Genomic DNA, 17,493 nt, shown 5'->3' on the forward strand with positions numbered 1-17,493 from the left:
TTCCTGGGCTGCTGCAAAGTTTCCTAGTTAATATCCTGCTGGCAGTCTTCCTCCCGTTCTTTCTTTCATTCTCTACACAGAAGCCCAACTAACTTTTCTAAAAATGTAAGTTGTATCATGTTACCTGATTAAAGCCCTTCAGTGGCTCACAACAATACACAAGATAAAAACCCACATTTAGTAAAAACATGGCTTAACAAAGATGTACATACTCTGGCTCGAGCATCTGTATCATCTGCTCCAAACAGACACCACACGCACGCGCGCGCGCGCACACACACACACACACACACACACACTGCAGCAATAACCAGTTCTGTATTATCATCCGAACAAAACATAACACCCTCCTCTTCCTCCTCCTTCACTTGGCAAATACCTACCCATCATCCATGAGTTAGCACAGATGTCACTGACTCTGGGACCCTTCTCTAACCCATAGCTTTGGGTGAGGGGCTCATTTGGGATCCCCTGCTTCTTCCATCTGACCAGTATATACAAACATGGGCTCTGGAGTCAGACTGCCCAAATTAAAATAGCAGGCATGCCTTTCATAACTGTGTGATCTTCAGCAAGTATAACCTCTCTGCATTTCAGTTTCCTCATTTGTAAAGTGGGAATAGTCACAGTGCTTACTTCAAGAGCCCTGTTTTGAGAATTAAAGACGTTAATATTGAAAGGACTCAGAGGAAGGTCTGACATTTCATTATTGCTCGATACATACTAGGCAAGAGTAATGATAAAAGCAGTAGTGACATCATTCTATTCTCACATTGTAAGTCTTTTACCCTTGAATGTATGCTTTGCAAAAGCAGGTCTATGATTATCCTTCCTGCATGGTACATGACCAATGTCAAACATTCAACTCACTGTTTATTTTCTAATATGTATATACTCAGGATTAAAACCAATAATGCCCCCACTCCTGAAGGGAATCCAGCCTCCTTGGAATTACATGGATATATTTTCTCCTGTGTAACTTTAAAGTATTTTCCAAAAACAAAATATAGAAAGTACCTTCAACTTATCCAACGCTGCTAGGTACCAAGGTAGGTAAAATGAAATGAAAAAAAAAAAAAAAATCCCCATAACTAGAAGCTCACAAGGTAAATCAAGTTCACTAGAAACAGTGAACAAACTGGGAGAGCCTTTTCATTAGACCAAAGAACAAACTGACCTTGTTTGCTATCACCCAAGACCATCTTTTCATTTGAAGGGTATGCTCACTAAGAAATGTGTCACACTTCTCCACCCTGGGGAGCAGAAAAACTCAAAAACAATTTGATTAATGGCTCCAAGGGGAGAGCTCTAGTAGTTTATTTGCTTTGCACAAAAGAACTGAGTAAATATATGACTTGCCAAAATAAAATATACTTAGAAAGTGCTAAAGCAATGTTGTCCAGGCTTGCATTTAATTTAGGGTGGAGGAGGAACAAGGGGAGGAGAGGAAATAGGGATTGAGACACAGACCCTTGATAGTCTAGGTTGGAGATCTGCAGCTATGGTGGTAACCATGAGAGCATGTAAAATGTCAGTAATGCTCCATCTTAGACTTCTGATTGCCAGTCAGCATCCTCATTAGCAGAACATACTGTATGACTACTAAAGCATGTGTAATGTTTTAGGTACAAGGCCCTGATCTGATTTAGTTTCATCAAATTATTTTCAAGTGATACAGCAGAACCTCATTGCAACAGCAACAAAGTTCTGTATTAAGAAATTGTTATACCTTCATAATCATGGTACCTTGATATTTTCTTTCTCTCTTCTTTTTTTTAGGTGGGGGGCAGGGTTTTATTCTGCTGCCCAGGCTGGAGTACAGTGGTGTGTTCATAGTTCACTGTAACCTTGACTTCCCAGGCTCAAGTGATCTTCCTACCTCAGCCTCCCAAGTAGCTGGGACTACTAGGTGCATGCCACCATGCCCAGCCAATTTTGATTTTTTTTTTTTTTTGGTAGACATAGGATCTTGCTATGTTGCCCAGGCTGGTCCCGAACTCCTGGGCTCAAGCGATCCTCCCTCTTCAGCCTTCCAAAGTGCTGAGATTATAGGTGTGAGTCACCACACCCAGCCCCATGATGCTTTCTTAATCAAAGGTCAAATAACATCCCTGTAAAATCCAAAAAGCACAACCCTAAAAGCCCCAACTGATATAGTTAGTCTGAATGCTACATGTGACTTCTGACTCCAGGTACAAGTGTTATAAAGAATTGCACTACATTTGCCATTTTGGCAACCCTTCTTGGAAGAAGCTAAATGTTTCTAATAAGCCATCTCATTGGTCCACAAAACATTTTGTGCAGGATGTATTAATTACTCACACCTAACAATGTTCGGAAACATTTTTTTTACAGGGATAAGTAGTCTGGACAAGCAGTTGTCATCTTAATTATAGATGCACATAATTCGTGTATAAAAATGGTAATGACAACGTCAATGTCTTCCAAATGACAAAAAAAATAAATGCAAAATGGTTGTAAACATAAACTTTGTTACCAGAGAGTCCTGGGTTCAAAAGTTCTTGAATGAGCTATGTGAATCCTGGGAATGGTAACTAACTTCTTTCAATTTCAGCTTCCTTAACTGTTAAATGTTGATAATACTACTACCTACCAGACAAAGTTGTGAGATAATGAACGTAATGTGTAGAATGTCTGGGGTAGACTAAACACAAGCAAACTTCTTGGTTTCTTTACCTCTGACAGTTCAATTGAGCCTGAGAAGGTTTAGCACTGTCAGGGTCCTGCTTTCAAATAAGATGTAAAATGGACAACTTGAGGTAATGAACAATCACAGAACCCTTCAGAAAAGAGGCAGGGGATAAGTCCTCAAAGGCTGGATGAATCCACAGCTGGAAATTACATTCTGCCCAATAAGGCCTTTAGAAACCTAAAACTGAATGTTGTAACCTTTTCTTTTTCTCAGCTGTTGGTTAGCAATGCTTTCTCCTGCTGCAAATAATAAACCAGTTTCTACAATGAGTCATCAAAATATGCTGAAATTTGTCTGGAAGAAAGGCTCTCTGAGAATAGGGCCAAAAATGAGTCCATCTTTTCAAATGAAAATATGGGTGGCCTTCACTGATCTTTCCACGATAGTATGAAAATCAACACATAATTCATCTAAAAAATATTTGTTTCTTTCGGAAAACTCATTGAGGTGGCATAAATGGGCACTTGGTACATTCTAGGTAGCATACTTGACCTATATATTAGAATAGAAATTTCTTGAGATTTGTCTAATTTTCTTGATCCTACCCAGGAATCATAATTAAACTACATAACCTGATTAATCATCAATAAAGAACATTTCATTTGAAGTTGCAAGTAGGGTTCATAATATCCATGTTATTTTACAAAAATATATGGAGAGTTCGAATAAAAGGAAATATGTGATTCTTTCAAAATACAAGTCATGAATGGTACATACACACAATAGAATACTAATCAGCAACAGAAAGAAATGGGTTATCTATACAAGCAACAACATAGATGAAGCTCAAATGCATTCTACAAATGTCACATTCAATACACGTTGTATGATTCCCTTTCTATGACATTCTGGAAAAGGCAAACCTAGTAGTGATGGATAATAGATCCCTGGTTACCAGGAGGTATGGATGGGAAGAGAGCTGAATACAGACAAACAACAGACAAGAATTTTTTGGAGTGAAGACACTGTTCTGTATCCTATTATGACAGTGATAACATGATTCAATGAATTTGTCAAATCTCATATATCAAAAAGTATGAATTTTACTGTTTGTACCTTTTAAAATAAATAAAAAGGAAAAAATGTAATTCTCCATTTAGTGAGGTTTAATATTATTTTAAGCTGTCATAGACAGGTAGTTTCTCTTGAATAAAAAAGGAACTTCATTAATAAAATCACAGGGGAACTCGTTTTTTTAATACTGTAGTATATACTGTGGATTGTCTCTGTATATTGCCATACCACCCTTCCTTGGTTAGGGAGGCCAGAAGGTTAAACATTAAATTTCCAAGACTCCTATGTATGTGAGTTCCAGTTAGAAGCACTTAAATATTTAAAGGGCAGTGGCCATCTTCCTGCTGCTACTGCCCCCGGCAATCACAATTTGAAAGATACAGGTTTTAGAGGAAATTACAGCAGCAATAGCAACAGTGGGTGTGCTCCTGAACTTAAATGTCCAGTGATGGCTACAACATTCCTCATCATTCACCAGAGTTTCAGGCCATTTTCTAAGCACCCAATCCCCTGTATTAAATCTTTCCTGTGTGAAATACCTAGAGTGGTTTCTTTTCTTTGCCTTGATCTCTGTTGATATAAGAGTAGTTTATTTATAAAATGTTCCCTGTAATGGATCTTTCTATGACAGAATTATTCAGAAGTTTCAGAAATGTTCAATTTAAATCCAGCAAAACATAGCCAAAGTGAAACAATTTTCTGTTTACCGGATTTTTCAGTAGCACTCAGTCCTTGCTCACTGTGTTAGAATGATGACAACTATAGTTGAACACATTATCTCTTATGGTTGACAGCTCCAGGCTAATATGCCAGTAGTATTAACCCTAGCAGAAGACAGACTCCACTTCCAATGTACTTCAAATAAAGTCTCAGAATTGAGCTTGTTAATCCTAATTGGTCAGGTCTTGGCATCTTCTCCCTTCCTGAACCAAAAGCATTCCATCCTTAGCTGTGGGAGGTCATAACCAAGGTCACTCTCATCACTGATAAATGAAGACAGAACATAAAACCTATACTCACTGATTAAATGTTTGCATATCTGTGGACTTTAAATGTATCTTTCCTTTTCTGTTAATAACTAATCAGATTAGTTAAGCCTAAAATAAGTGCTGTAGACTTGTTTAAAGAAAAACTTCCCATGAGGCTTCACAAGTATTCCTAAAGTATTAGGAATAAGCCTCATTTCTTTGATCCCATGTGACTGAGCTACCTGCATTGTTACACCTTTAAGGAGGATGATAGCAAATTCAATGTGCTTACCCACCTTGCTCAATGGCTAAAGCAGTGCATTTTGGGCAAGGTATGTGATGACAAGGTTCAGAGGACAAATGCAACAATGAGGATAAGGGTCATGGATGTGTAGCTAAAAATAACTTCTCATTAGGTGCACAGAAATTTTATATTAAAGAAGTGATGAAGACATGTATGTAGTCTGGGCATTATAAAACTTAAAAAAAGAGTTGGCCTGGGCTAATTATATAGTTTCTTTACCTCTAAATCAGTGGTTGCTCAAGGTGGTGGATGCTGACAGTCTTTGTCTCTTAACAGAATTTCTGCTTCTGCGGTGGATGTTGATAGTCTTTCCCCCTTAACATCATCCCCCTTGTATGGATAAGAGGGCACTGATGTTCATCTAGAAATCCTTCCTTTTCCTGCTGTCAGTTCCTGACGTTCCTGTGAAACTGACTCTAAAAGTGAAAGACTGTGACCTGAGCTATGACCTACCACAGCTGGAGATGGAATAATCTTGGTTCAGGAATGGACAGAATACCCAGATATAAGCCATCAAGATTCACAAGCTCAGTTCTGAGATTTACTTGAGATACTTTGAAATTAGAGTCTTTATTCTGTTATGTTTGGAACAATGGTATATCAGCCTGAAGCTGTCAATGACTGAAATGTGAAACCAAACACAGCAGAAGACATAGCAGAGAAACAGAAAGAAACCAAGTATGATCAGAGACCCTAGACCCAGTCATGGGTTCAAGGAGAACCAAAAAGTTACCTTTGTCTCACTTAAAACTCCTAGGGTGAACATATTATTTAATTTTGCTAGTTGGTTCATTTGTTTTTGTCATCAGAAAAGTCTTTACTGAATTAATTGATTGCCTTAGTCCCTTTTCTGTTGCTTATAATAGAATACCTGAAACTGGTTTTATAAAGAAAAGAAATTTATGTCTTACAGTTATGGAGGTGAAGAAGTCCCAAGTCAGGCAGCTGCATCTGGTGAGAGCCTTCTTGCTGGTGGAGACTCTCTATAGAGATGAGAGAAAGAGACACCTAACTATGTTAGCACACTCAGCCCCCTTGCCATGTGATGCCCTGTGCCACCTCAGGGAGGTGTGCTAACATGGTCAGGTGTCTCCTACTCTTCTTATAAAGCCACAGATCCACTCCCATGCTAACTGATTACTCCATTAATCCATGAACAAATTAATCTATCATGAGGGCAGGGCCATCATGAACCAATCACATCTTAAAAGCCTCACCTCTGAATACTGCCACATTGGAGATTAAGTTTCAACATAAATTTAGGAGGGAACAAATATGCAAATTATAGCACTGACACTGAGGTTAATCTTCAGCTCAAAATGTATATTTTTCTGCATATTTTCAGCTTTCATGAGATTTTCAGATGAGTTTTAATGCCCCAAAAAGGTCAAGAACTGATTTTCTAGAGAGAAAAATAACATTAAAAATCAAATAAAAATTGCCCTTTTATGATATATTTTTATTACAAATAATAATTCTTTTAAAAACCTTGACTAACTTCTAATTCTAAACAGAAAAATAGATATGGAATAACCACAGAAGAAAACAAAATAAGTAATTAACCATGTAAGGCCAGTGTTTTCTAAGATTCTTAGGTTTAGGAATTTTTCTTGATTCCCCAAATCGTAGCAAACATAGTGAAGGCACCCAGAGCAAATGTAGCTTATAGATAAGTCATAAAGATGATTTAAGTTACAAGTTGATATAATGTCCTAGTTGACAAAATGGTTGAGGAAATGTCCTGTTTGGCACATATTTAATGAAAGGCACTTTAACATTGTTGTTTTCTTCTCATAATTTGAAGCCAATAAATTTCCTAGTACCTAGGAACTGTTACTAGAGAGAGTACCGAAGTTTTGGAGGGAACAAATGATTAAAAGAGTTATTTTTTAAAGTTGCTTCATAAGAATATACACGTAGTATGTCGTGCTCCATTTCCATCCATTTTATCATAAACTTGCTCTGTTCTATTTGTGAAATCTCAGGTTGCCTATCTCTATCTTAAGGTACCACTGCACAAGGCTAGTTCTTCTTTGTTTAGAAGGTTCTGCTGCAGATCCTTAAGGATTCTTTCCCATACGTTTTGCAGTTTAATGTTAGCTTAATTTATAATTTGTAACATTAATCTTGTAATTTATAATTTTATTGAGATCCACACAAATATAGAAATGTAGCAATGAATCAAGATAAAACCAAACCCATAGAACAAACCCTCAATATTCTACGCAGCCTCCATTTTAGAAAAGTGGCCGGACACTAGAAAAAAATAATTTAAAAATGTTCAAGTACTATAGGGAGTCAGAATGAAATGGTAGCTTTCAGAAGAGGAAAAAAAGGAAAAAGAAAGCAAAAATATTAAGCAATTTTTTTCCATAAGGAATTTTTTTAAAAAGGCGTAAAAGCCCCAAACAGGTAAAACACAATGAAAACAACAGCTACTAACTATTAAATTGATATAGGTGTGGATCTAACTTACAGGGCCAAAACTGTTTTACTGGATTTGATTTCAGACCTGTGAGGTGGGACAGTTTACTGATAGGTACATATTACGAAAGTAAGGGAAAGCTGACATTATGGTCTTAACATCTTTATCTAGAACAATGCTTCTCAGACTGCAAATGAATTACCAAGTGAACTTTTTAAACAAACAAACAAAAAAACAAAAAGCAAGCAAACAAAAAACAACAAAAAATGCAGATTCTCATTCAGTAGATCTGGGGCAGAGACAAAGATTCTGCAGTTCTCCAGAGATAGCAATGTTGACCCATCAGAAGACCACACGTTGTACAGCAAGGCTGTAGATTTCAATATTTCTCTTAACAGTTACCCTTCCACTTGAAGCTGCTTGCCAACATATTTCTTTCTAAACAGTGTTAAATGTTTATATGTTTAGCAAATGATTTCTCTTCACCATAGGTAAAATGAATACTTCTCATCTTTCTTTTTTCCAAGTACTATTTTTAGAGGCGTGCTCCTCAAATTTGAGCATGCATCGACATCTCTTGAAGGGCTGGTGAAACAGCTGGGGCCCACTCCCAAAGATGCTTCTTCAGTAAATCTGTGGTGGGGCCTGAGAATCGGCATTTCTAACAATGTGACCATGCTGCCGCTTGCCCAGGCACTCTGCTTTTTGACCCACTGTGGCAGGGCATCCATCAATAGCACTGCTAGAAGTTTCTGTAAGAATTTATACTAACAGAAAATTTTTATATCATTGAATAATCCAGTATGGGAGCTTCAGAGGACCTGAGATTAATATTTTCCAAGCACTATTTTTGGAATTGAAGGGATTCAGCACCAGAAAGATTAAGTGTCATACCCAGAGCCACAGAACTGGTAACAGAAGCACTGTGGGAATCAGAACTCTATTCTGTCGTTGTGACCCCAGGAGTCTTGCCCCTATACCACATAACTGCCGGTCACTTTTTTTTTTTTTTTTTTTTTGAGACAGAGTCTTGTTCTCTTGCCCAGGCTGTAGTGCAGTGTCACAATCTCAGCTCACCGCAAACTTTACCTCCCAGGTTCAAGTGATTCTCGTGTCTCAGCCTCCCGGGTAGCTGGGATTACAGTCGTGTGCCCAACTAATTTTTGTATTTTTAGTAGAGATGGGGTTTTGCCATGTTGGCTAGGCTGGTCTTGAACTCCTGACCTCAAGTGATCCATCTGCCTTGAGCTCCCAAAGTGCTGGGATTGCAGACATGAGCCGCCACACCCAGCCTTGTCATCTTTTTCAAGTACACCTCAATTACTCACTGATGGTCCCTAATACTACAACACTGAACATATTTTGGTCCCAGTCATTCTCTTTTTAGAAACAATCTCCAAGAAAGAGTTTCTAAATGTGGTGCGAGGGCCTCCTCTATCAAAATCACAATGGGGCTTGGACTTGCTTAAATAGATTCTTGGAGTTGCCCCAAAGCTAATGAATTTGTTGTCTTGGGATAGCATCTGGGAAAATGCATTTTGACGAGCCTATCTACCCACATCCACACCTGTTTGGTAAACAGGTCGACAGGATGATGTCTCTTGACACTGGCTGCACATTAGAATCTCAGGGGAGGGAAGGGATTAAAAATCCTGCACCCAGAGCAATGACTTTGGAATCTCTGGAGACGGGTCCCAGGCATCAGTAGCTTTCAAAGCTCCCCAGGTGATTTCAATATTCAGCTCAGGTTAAGAAACAGTACCTCAAAGATTTCCAAATACTTCCATATGCCTATTCAAGAAAAGGACATTACATTTCCAGACAAAATGAAACTTTCAATATAGAAATTTAGTCACAAAAAAAAATCAAGTGCATTAGAGCAAATGGCTTCAACAATTCCAACATGATCCAGTGAAACTATACATTTCTACTCCAACAACATACACAGTGATGAAAGTTCTGAATTTATGTCAGAAGGGTACCATTGAGAGAGGCCATCTGATTGCCCACGGAATTAGAAATTCTTGTTATTTCCATCTGATCACTTCTATTACAAAGTAAGGATTTTTATAAGAAAATAATTTATATGGATTTTCCAAACAGGTTACTAAATAATTAAAGTGTTCCTGCAAATAAGCAGATTGATTTAACAATAAGGCATATTGTAGGACACACATTAGTTCCCAGGGCCTTTTAGGAAGTATAAAAGAGAAAATGAAGGAAAACAGAGTTCCTGCAAGGTAGAGTGTCAGAAATTTATCTTTTTGGACATCAAAGTCTGAAAAATTAATGGCATGGATTTCTGAATTGCTGCCAAAGATGTTCTACCTGGTGAGTTTCTTGAGGGAATCTGTATTCTAAATAGACTTAATACAGAATTATCTAGTAATTTTTCCTCAGTCAAAACATAGCCCAAAAGAGCTTAAGCTTTATGAAAAGATGCCTTTTTAAAGACTTCAAAAAACTTTCAGAGGCAGAAGTGAAAACAGATGTATGTAGTATAATGATTTAATATCAGTAACCTCAAGGTAATAACTAATTAAAAGTGAACTTGCTGATATTTGCCTTTTGGACATGATTTTAGCGCCTTTATTGTTTTGTCTTTCCTTTTTTCATCCCACTGATAACCTCTTTGGTGCCAACACAGAATAAGATGGACACAAAAACTATCTTTCTCTTGAGCACAGGCAGCTCTCTCCAGCTCATCCTGAACTCAAGTTTCTAGCAGAAACATCTTAAATAAGAGCTTAGTGAGGGCAGGGGATAGCTCTTAGCTGAAGCTTGGCCACAACAAATTAGCTGCCAGATAAAAGGAGATATGTACCTGTGAAAGAAGCCATCTCAGCAGCCCTGATCTGTGTTGGTTCCTAATTCTCTCCTCCATCTAATTAGCATTTCTCAAAAGTCAGTGCCCTACAATCAGGGTATCTTGTTACCCCAAGACTCTAACACAATAGGCCTGGCGAAGGTCCTGAGAGTCTGCATTTCTAACAAGCTCCCAGGTGATGCTAAAACTGCTGGTCCGTGGGCCATACTTTCAACAGCAAGGGACTAGATTTTCTTCTTGGTAGAAAAGACAGTGATGGTGAAAGATCATGTCTCCTGTCCCAGACCTGCTAAGATATCATAGGGTAGTGGTCAATTTTAGATAGTGGTCAATTTTAGAGAACTCCAGCCCACAATTTCCTTCTTTGGCAAGTATTAGCTGACCCCTATCCACCAGGCTATCCATGGCACCCATATTTGTAGTGGGATCTTGCCCCTGGCCAGTGCTGACTGGACCAAGGAGGGACATGTGCTCAAAGCTTAGTACATGAGCCAATCAGCTTCTTCCTCTCTTGAGAATTTGAGATTGAACTTTAGGGATGCTAGTTAAGAGCTGCCTGAACAAGGCATGTAAATATCTAGGACAGTGACCCAACCTCATGTATACAGAGAAATAGGGGCAGAGAAAAACAGCACTGGAAGAGCAGAGATAAGAGAGCCACTGAAAATCAATCACTGCCTGGATTCTTTAAAGCTTTCCAGTTCATATTTTTAGATCCTCCCCTGCTTACTCTGAGATTCCTGGACACAGCCTTGTGTTCTTTCAATACATTCCCCTTTTTCTCACTTAAAGTAGCTTGAGAGAGTGCCTGCAAATTCCAATGCAAAGAGGATGCAATTTCACTTTTCATCAGAGAACACATCTAGTCCAGAAGTTGTATAAAACATCCTGGCTTTGTCTCAGATGTCAGGATCTTAGAGGAATAAATAGTTCATGTCCATATCCAACAGTACCAGGCAGCTTCCTGGAGCTTCCTGTGAAAAACCATGTAACCTTCTGCAAGTTATTTACAAGAGGTCTTTGTTTCCTCATGGAATGCCAGACAGTGTCAACTCTTCAAACCCCTTTATTATTAAAACTCTGTTTACCTCAAGCTACTTCCTTCCTACTCCTTCAGTCTCATCATCCTTACATGCCAAGTGAAAAGAAATTCTGCCTCATCCTCCATGCTCCTCCTTTGGCAGGTGACTCCCTTCCCATCCCATGGGAGACAAGTGGCTGGTCTGCAGAAGGCATCCAGGAGACGGGAGCTATGCTCTTTATAAATTCCGCCCTCTTCTCTCTCTCACTCACTCACTCACTCGCTCGCTCACCCACTCACCTGACTACCTCGTCTATTCTCTCATGTTGACCTATCATACTCTTTCTTATTATAGTCCTTGTGAATGTCTCTGATCTTCCACTTTTTTAAAAAAGTTAATGGTTCTCAGATGGCACTAGTTCTTGGGTCCCCATAGCCCAAAAGAATCATTCCTCCTCCAACTCAGCCTATCCCATTTATTCAACTGACAATAGAAGACACAATTCCAAATTCCCACTTTCCAGAATGATCCTGTCTTGTATGACATGTATTAGACTTGACTCAGGTGGAATTCACCTTGATAATACTGGTTTATGCCAAATGAGTCATTAAAGGTAAACAACACAGCAAAAAGGAATCTGCAACCTTCTGCCTCCTTGAGACAAGGACAGAATATAGATTCATCCTTGTCTGAAAATGCAAGGGTATAGCTCCATGTCATTTTGCATTAATGAAGTTTCTGTTTTTTCACTTATTGGAGAGTATCGAAGTACACAGCCAGTCTGTTCTCATTAACAATGTGTCCTTGGATATGTCTTCCATATCCACAGGGGAAGACTTCCATTCACCTAACATTAACAGCTTAGGAAGTCACTATTCATTATGACAAGGTAAGCGTTTCATTATCTTTTTACTTATGAAATCAATTACATACTCAAAATCAAGTAAAAGAAAAAGTATGTTCAGTGCTCACCACAAAGATATATTCATTCTCAATTTAAACTCTTAGAATATTTTTAATTGATTTCCTAAAATGATCTAATTCAGAGTCATTAAAACTAATGCTTATGAAGAACATTCAATGCCATGAAAAAGCACCCACAATATTCTATGAGAAAAACAATCACATGCACAGCATATTCCTAAGTTTTAAAAATGGTTATATGTATATGTCTAGATATTCTAGAAATAAATACAACAAAATATTATTAGTGTTTATATCTGGATGACAGGATTACTATAAGTATTTAATTTGTAATTTGAGTTTCCTAAAATCTTTTCAATGCACATGCACATATATGATTAGAGAAGAAGTAAACATTACCAAAAAGTATACATGGTCTACACTCAGCAAAGTTAAAACAAAAAGAGAGAGATTCATGCATCCCCTTTGCTTTGATTGTCCTGCTGGAAGCACACATCATTACATTAATGTGATCTGCTCACAGGCTTCTTATACTGTGTTAGAAAATAAAGCACACTGGAGGAAGACTGGTGGTTTCTTTAAAAGTGTCTTAGACTGAAAGGATGGGATAAAGAATCAATTTTAGGATTGCTTTGAAAGTGGTAACACTTGCTTCTTGTACTGATATACTTAGGGAGGAAGAGAAGAAAAATAATGGCTTTAATACTTTCATGCAACTTAGCCTCTTTCTCATTTGTAAACATATTGCTTCTTACCTTCTAAGGCAATGTGTTCTGTTTTAAGATAGTCCCAGTTGCTAGAACATATTTCAACATGTATTTTATTTCATTAAAGAATTTTTACTTGAAAAGTACAGAAAATGAACATATCTAAGTAAATAAAATCATAATTCTATGATGATCTCTCTCTCTGAAAATTTATAAAACAAGAATATGATGTTCCCTCCTCTGCCCATCCAATAAGACTTCTGAGAGATAAGCACTAGTCCTAGTTATTATATGTGAATAAGCTCATGTATATACACAAAAATATCATGTAAATGTCTACATGAATGTCAGCATATACATGTATATATAGATCTATAATTACACAAATATATAAACATACATGCTTTTAAAAATTAACATGATGTCACTCTATACATTTTTTTGCAGTTTGCATTTTTCAAAACATACAGAATACATTTCTCAAAGGGAACCACTGAATCAAATGGCACACACATTCTAAAATTTAATACTGACAAATTATCCAACAACCCCCCCCTAAAAAACTATACAAGATATCCTTCAATTAGAAACTTTTTACAAAAAGAAAATAACTATTTTTATTAAAAAAATGAAAATCAAAACAGTCCAGTAGCCTGAAGTAGAAAGAGGAAATGCATTCAAAGTCTATGGTATTTTATTTATTTTTTCTTAAACTGGGTGGTGACTAAGGGTGTTTGTTGTCATAGTATTCCTTATGCCTTTCATAGACTTTACAAATAGCCCTTTGAAACTGCTCAATGCTTAGTACAAACATTTTCTAAAACATATAAAATATAACATAAAAACTCTTCCTTTCCTGGTCTACTTCTGGAATGGTATGTATACATAAATCATTTCTAATTTCCATTCTTCAAATGTACTTCCAAATCTCGAATTCAGGGACTGTTCAGTAAAAGTATAGTGTGAGTCACATTTGTGATTTTACATTTCCTAGTAGTAACATAAAGAACAATTTTAAATGGTAAAATTAATATTAATAAATTAAATATGTTATTTAACCAAATACATCCAAAATATTATCAATTCATGTAATCAATATAAAAATTATTGAAGTATTCTACATTCTTTTTTTCATACTAAGTCTTCAAAAGTTGGGTATATATTTTATACTTACAGCACATCTCAATTTGGACTAACTGCCTTTCAGTGGCTCAATAACCACACATGGTTGGGATGCTGGGTTGAAGAGCGTATCTTTAGACAATATGCTCAAACCTCTATTTCTTGATTTGTTTACTGAGAAATTATCATTTAACTCCATAGTATGCCATTTCCTCCTTCTCGCATCTCTGCCAGTTTTATTTCAATATTTTGTTTTTTAATTGACTTTTTGAGCCTTGTATTTAAACCTCTCTTTCTTAATTCACCAAACTTGAGTTTCTCTTATCTCCTCTCTCGGTAAAATAACAGATTAGGGTCCCTGTATTTCTCTTCATTTCTCTTCCCCTTTCTACTTCCCAACCTTTCTCCAGTAATTATTACTTTTACATTGTCAAGGTGATATCATGTTCTGTACTATTTTTTACATGTTTTTAAAATTGAATAACATTTACAATATGAAAATTACATAATTGTTCTCTGCAGAAACAAGTGGTAAGTATAAATGCAGAGAGAAAGCCATGCAATATTATCACTAAAGTTGTGCTGCTCAAAAAACATTAACAAAGAAAAACTGAGAAGAAGAGGGCCTTCTTAAATAGCATAAACTACATCCACTCACTGAGACCATTCCATTTCATCATACTTCCTGTTACGGAAATGTCATTTGCTCTTAGGATTTCCGAGTTCCCCAAAAATCCTATTGTAATTTTGCCAACTTTTTGTTCTGTTTTAAAAGATTTGCCAAATAACTATTGTCTGAGATTTTTTTTTTTTTTTTATTGCATTCCTTGGTCTAGTTTCTCCACCTGGTCTCGAAACCCATATTTCCTTCTTTTGTTTTATTGAGCTTACACTGCATTAATTCTTTTAGGAATGATCTGGGGTGATCAAATAATGTAGTTCTTACTTGTCTGAAAATGTGTTTATTTTTTACCTTCCTGGTAAATGTGCAGTATGTCTGAGAACAAAATTGCAGGTTCAGAATAATTTTACCTCCAAACCATGAAGTCATTCTCTTGCCCTCTAGAAATTATCTTTTTTTTTTTTTTGAGATGAAGTTTAACTCTGTCACCCAGGCTAGAGTGCAGTGGAGGGATCTTGGCTCACTGCAACCTCCACCTCCCAGGTTCAAGCGATTCTCCTGCTTCGGCCTCCTGAGTAGCTGGGACTACAGGCACATGCCACCACGCCCAGCTAATTTTTGTATTTTTAGTAGAGACGGGGTTTCACCATGTTGGCCAGGATGGTCTTGAACTCCTGACTTCATGATGCACCCACCTTGGCCTCACAAAGTGCTGGGATTACAGGCATGAGCCACCACGCCTGGCCTAGAAATTATCTCTGTGGTCAACTTTCCACCCCACTCCCATTTCTGGACTCTTTTAACATCCTCTCCTTTTCCTTGGTATTCTGAAATATCATGAAAGTGTGTTTAGTTACTGATCCACTCATACTCTTTTTCTTATGACTTATCAAGTGATTATACATGCATATTACATAACATTTACATAAAAATGTGAATAATGTTATTTAATTTTCCAACTCAGATGGAAAACAAGCTGCTAACACTAGAGATACTTTAAAAGAAATGTTGCCCAGGGGAGATGTTGATACAATGCTAAATTTAAAAAAATTTGTGTGTGTGTATCTTTAATTATTTCCCCCACTTTTTCCCCCCTCTATTAGAAGGTGTAGGACCACATGGAATGATTCTCTAATGTCTCCACTTTCACTAATTTTTTTTTTTTCCAACTCCTGGTTCTTTGTTCTGTTTTCTAGAAAAGTTCTGCATCTATTCTTTCAGCTAATATACTGTTTTTAAAAGTCAACAGTCAGAATTAATTTCCAAGAATCCCTTCTTGCTCTTGAACTCCTCCTTTTCCTTAGGAGTCGGCGAAAACTCCCTGATAAAATTTAGAATTATTTTAAAGTTCCGTCTCTTCTCTGATTTCTGTTTCTTCTCAATCAGTTGGTAAATTTGTTCATGTTAAAATTTATCTTTTAGCTATCTACTTTTCCCAATACTGTTGATTCTGGTTTGTTCAGTCCTGTTAGCGAAAGATCTGGAAGTCAAAAGGAAGGAATCTTGGTCCAAATATGTGTCTATATGGCTTCTTCATTTCTGCCCATCGAAATGAGGATCTTTCTATTTCTGGCCAAGTCAGGAATAGTTTTTGATAAGCCTGTCATCTTGGAAGTCCAAAGAACCATGAAACATTTGGACTAAAATTTGGCTTTCTTACTGCAGTTTTCAAAATTATAGCAGATGAGGGTCTATTGTACATTATTTCAGGGTCAAGATTTATCTGGACAATAAAGGGTTATGGTTCTACATAATTATATGGCTACATTGAAACAGATTCTAGAAATAACTTAGTATTATAATTAGTTGAAGAAAATTTCACTCACATTTAAAACTTAACCAATAAATGAATGTATTTATTTTCATACTATTCCCCCTTGTGCCATTTTAGGACATTCTACTAAAGCAAAAAGACACAATTAAAATCATGCAGTTACCTCCATCCTTTCTTATTATGGTAGTCTACACCAAAGAAAGAGCAAGTTACATGCCCTGTTTCCAGAGAGAGAATAAACACTACCTCTAGGGGTAAAGGAAGTATCCCAAGATATTCAAGTTAAGAACTAAAATGATCTCTGTGTGCCTATTTAATTGCTCTTCTCTCATACCTGCGTCAGATCTACATTTTAAGAAAGTTACTCAGTAACTGTTTCTTCTTAAGATTCTCTGAGTTCATAAAATCTTGGTCTTAGATGGAATCATCCTCCATGAGAACAATCACTTGCCCACAAAGCTCAATGTGCAAGTTGCCTTCCATTTATGTCAACTTCACTCTTCCCTCAAGCATTGCTACTCAGCATACTAGAGTCACATGTAAACAAAGTCCTCCAAAACTAAAATCCTCAGGAAAATAGGAAAATGTATTTCTGAAGAAAACCATTCTCAAGTCATTATATATGCACATTATACAACATTTACATAAAAATGTGAATAATGTTATTTAATTTTCCAACTCAGATGGAAAACAAGCTGCTAACACTGGGGATACTTAAAAAGCTATGTTCTCCAGGGGAGAAGACGATATGATGTTAAATATCTGTAATGAAATATAACAGCCACCAAACAAGAACAGATGCCTTAGCAGATGGTGTGCAACTTGCCCACCCAACATCCTTTCTTCTGATTTTACAGGGTGATGAAAATGAATCCAACTAAAAATACTTGCTTCCTGAGTCTTCCTTACAATTAAGAGTAGCCTTGTAACCTTGTTTAGCTGACAAGAGGAATGTTGAGATTTGCAGGGGTAAGCTTCTACTTCTCTAAGAGAGACAATTCTCCCTGCTTTCCTATTATCTTTCTGCTGGGAGTGTGCATGTGACACTGGGGGTACAGGATGTATCTTGCA

General features: G+C 37.0%; 1 protein-coding gene across 12 annotated transcripts in view; it reads right to left on the reverse strand.

Annotated features, from left to right (window-relative positions):
- The window catches only part of PLCB4 (phospholipase C beta 4), a 419,746-nt gene that overhangs the window by 216,635 nt on the left and 185,618 nt on the right, over positions 1-17,493 (reverse strand). The window contains exon 4 of one of the 12 annotated variants that reach the window (XM_017945009.3): positions 5,911-5,982. The exons of the other annotated variants lie outside the window; for them this stretch is intronic. The gene's annotated coding sequence lies outside the window, so the exon portion shown is untranslated. The remainder of the gene's footprint in view (positions 1-5,910; positions 5,983-17,493) is intronic. 12 annotated transcript variants of the gene reach the window in all.

This window comes from Papio anubis, chromosome 16 (genome assembly GCF_008728515.1).
Source record: "Papio anubis isolate 15944 chromosome 16, Panubis1.0, whole genome shotgun sequence".
NCBI lineage: Eukaryota > Metazoa > Chordata > Mammalia > Primates > Cercopithecidae > Papio > Papio anubis.